Source organism: Chrysochloris asiatica, unplaced genomic scaffold (assembly GCF_000296735.1).
Source record: "Chrysochloris asiatica unplaced genomic scaffold, ChrAsi1.0 scaffold00087, whole genome shotgun sequence".
In the NCBI taxonomy this organism is placed as follows: Eukaryota; Metazoa; Chordata; class Mammalia; order Afrosoricida; family Chrysochloridae; genus Chrysochloris; species Chrysochloris asiatica.
Genome location: NW_006408605.1, coordinates 9816465 through 9819805, shown reverse-complemented (window position 1 = coordinate 9819805; position 3341 = coordinate 9816465).

Sequence of the window (3341 nt, the reverse complement as noted above, 5' to 3'; positions counted from 1 at the left end):
AACCCACAAGGTCTGAAATTTGAGCTGCCAGCTGCTCCTCAGGAGAAAGATGAGGCTTTCTGCTCCTACATAGACTTAAAGCTTCGGAAACCCTACACAGGGTTGCAACTGACTTGACAGCACTTAACAATATATATTTATACTCCTGGTGTGGCGCTGTAGGATCAGCACTAGACTGCAAACAACAATGTCTGGGGTTCAAACCCACCAGTTGCTCCTCAGAAATTCTATTTTTACAGGGTCACTATAAGGGGGAGAAAGATGAGGCTTTCTACTCCCGTAAAGATTTACACCCTTGGAAACCCTGTACAGGGTCGCCATGGGTCGAAACTGACTTGACGGCACTTAACAACAACAACAACATGAGTTGGAACCAACTCCATGGCATTTAACAACTACATCACACACACACACACACACACACACACACACACACACACACACACATATATATATGTACATTTGTTGCAAAATATTAGTACACCAGACATTGAGGTATTAGAAAGATTAGTCAAAACTAAGTTATTGTAGTCTTATTGTGATTCATCACCTGATTTTATTTAGCTTTCCTTCTCATCTCTAGCATATTTAGTGCTATATATATTTGATAGTTTCTATTACTACTGTGGGTTAATGTGCCAGACTGCAAACCTGTTTGAACTGCAAGGTCGACTGTTCAAGCTCACCAGCCGCTCCTCGGAAACCCTACACAGGGTCGCTATGGGTCGGGATCGACTCAACGGCACTTAACAACAACAACAATTACAACATTACTACTCAGTTATACTTTTATTGTTTCATGTAAGAATATCTTATCTTCCTGTATGAATTATACTCAGCTTATCCCTAACCTCCTCTCTCCCCCTCCAGATTTGCTCTCCACTCTTCCTGACCACTGAAGCCTGGACCATAGATCTCTATGAATTCTATCACCCAGGTTTCTCTGCCCTCAGTCTTTCAATGGAGTTCAGTAGGAAACTCATGCTGGGGGTAGAATGAAGAGCAGGAACACAGACCAAGACACTTCTCTCCTTTTTATCCCTACTCTGGTGTCATATTCTTGCTGTAGCTGTCTGCCAACTCTTCCTACGTGACTCCTGTACTCTTTAGGATCCAGGGCCAGTATTTCTTCACCTTGCCGCTGTATGTCTGGGAAAGGAAGAGTTTTCTAACTGTAGCTAGTTTCTGGGTACCTCTACATATCTGTTGTTTGTTTTCCTTACTCTGGCCACATCTTCGTAAATAGGCTTTTATTATGTTATTTTCAGTAAAATACTGTTTTCTGCCTGATATTGTTTCCCTCTAGTAGCCTTTCAAATTGCTTAAAAGCATGGAAGAGGTCTCAACCTCCAAATAGGTGTCAGATTAAATAGGCCCTAAGCAGATTGCTCCATAAATTGGATCATGGAATTCATTGCTTAGTTTCCAATATTGTTTCGGACAGAGAGACTCTGAATGTGAAAGACGTATCTATATTTTTATGTGTCGCTCATAGCTCACCGTCTTTTCACAACTTGGATGAAATGATCTCAAGATTATTCATTGCCTTTGCCCTGAAACTCTGATTATCAAGCAATTTTGTGATTACTAATTGGTTTCCTTTGGTAACTTGATTCTGAGAAACCTTAGAGGGTGGAAACCAATGTTTCACACCCTGAGAAAGTATAGTCTTCACTATAGATCAACTAAACAGAATTTTTAATTTTTGAAGAAAGAAAGAAAAAAAAAATCACACTTCTCCATCTTCCTCTTCCACATACATACTACCTTTTTCTTTCTAAACAACAACAAAAATTCCAAGCCACTGATATCAAGTCAAGTCCAACTCGTAGCTATACTATAGGGTTCCTGAAGCTGTAAATTTTTACAGGAGCAGAAAATATCATCTTTCTCCTGTACAATGGCTTGTGGGTTTGAACTGCCAACTTCGAGGTTAGCAGTCCAGTGCTCATCCTACAGTGCCACCAGCTTGCTAATAATCCTTTAATTGTGTATCTCCATTTTTTGCTTATGGCTTCAGCCCTGTGTCAATTTTCATAGTGCTGTTATCCAGATCTACAATTGGTATCTGTTCTCTGATACTGTATCCATACTGTCTTCCTTCCTATTATAATGTTATTGTTGTTCAGTGCCATCGAGTTGGTTTCGACTCATAGTGACCCTATATAGGGTTTCAGAGGATCAGCTGGTGAGCAAACTGACCTTGTCGTTCAAACCACCCTTGCAATCTAGTGCTTATCCTATAGCACCATACCAGGACTCTGTTCCTGTTAGAATAGAAGTATGTATGTTCCTGTCAAAGACCAACTCCTCTGTTTGTGCCCTTATGCCATTCCCTCTTTGTTTTCTAAAAGACTTCCTTTCTTCAATGATCCCCTTTCTCCCACAACAATTCCTTCCTTCTTATGGGAACATAAATTGCCATTAATGTACAAGCATGCTATGTTGTTGTTAATTGCTGTCAAGTGGATTCTGACGTATGGCAACCCCATGTGTGCAGAGAACTGCTTCATAGGGTTTCAAGGCTGTGACCTTTTGGAAGCAATTAGGCCAGTCTTCTGAAGTATCTCTGGGGTGGGTTCAAAGCACCAACCTTTTGTCTTTTGATCAAGCGTTTAATCCTTTATGCATCATGCTCTGGCATCTCCTAGTTTCATAAAACTCCCTCCACAACTAGTATTTCATTCTCTGCTTGTCTGATAGCAATACCTTTTTTTGAAAAAAGTGAATTACACTGGCTGCCCCCCTTTCTTACCTTTCATTGACTCCATTCTGGAGTCTTGCCAGGAAGCCATCACTCCGCTGAAATAGCTTCACTCAAGGTCATCAGTGACCTCCATGGTGCTGAATTCTATTGCTATGTCTCATCTTACTCAGCCACTCATGAACTTCGGACACAGCTGACCGGTCCTTTTAAAAATATCCTTTTCTCATGGTTTCCCTGACACCATTCTCTCAGTCTTCTTTCCTAGTTCTGCCTCCTCTTCTCCACCTTTAAATGGCAGAATGTTCTTGGGCTAAATTCTAGATTTCTGCTGCCCACATGTGACTTATGAGCATTTGAAATGTGGTTAGTGTGATTGAGTCCTGGTGTGGCGCTGCAGGTTAATGCCCTGGACTGCAAAGTTGGTTTGAACCACAAGGTAGATGGTTCAAGCTCACTAGCTGCTTCTAGGAAACCCTATACAGGGTCACTATGGGTCAGAACAAACTCGATGGCACAACAACAGTGTGACTGAGATATGTATAAGATACACCCTGAAACTTAAGCACTTAGTATGAATAAAATAAAATAAATATTTTATATGAGTACATGTTGAAATAATATTTTTGATACATTG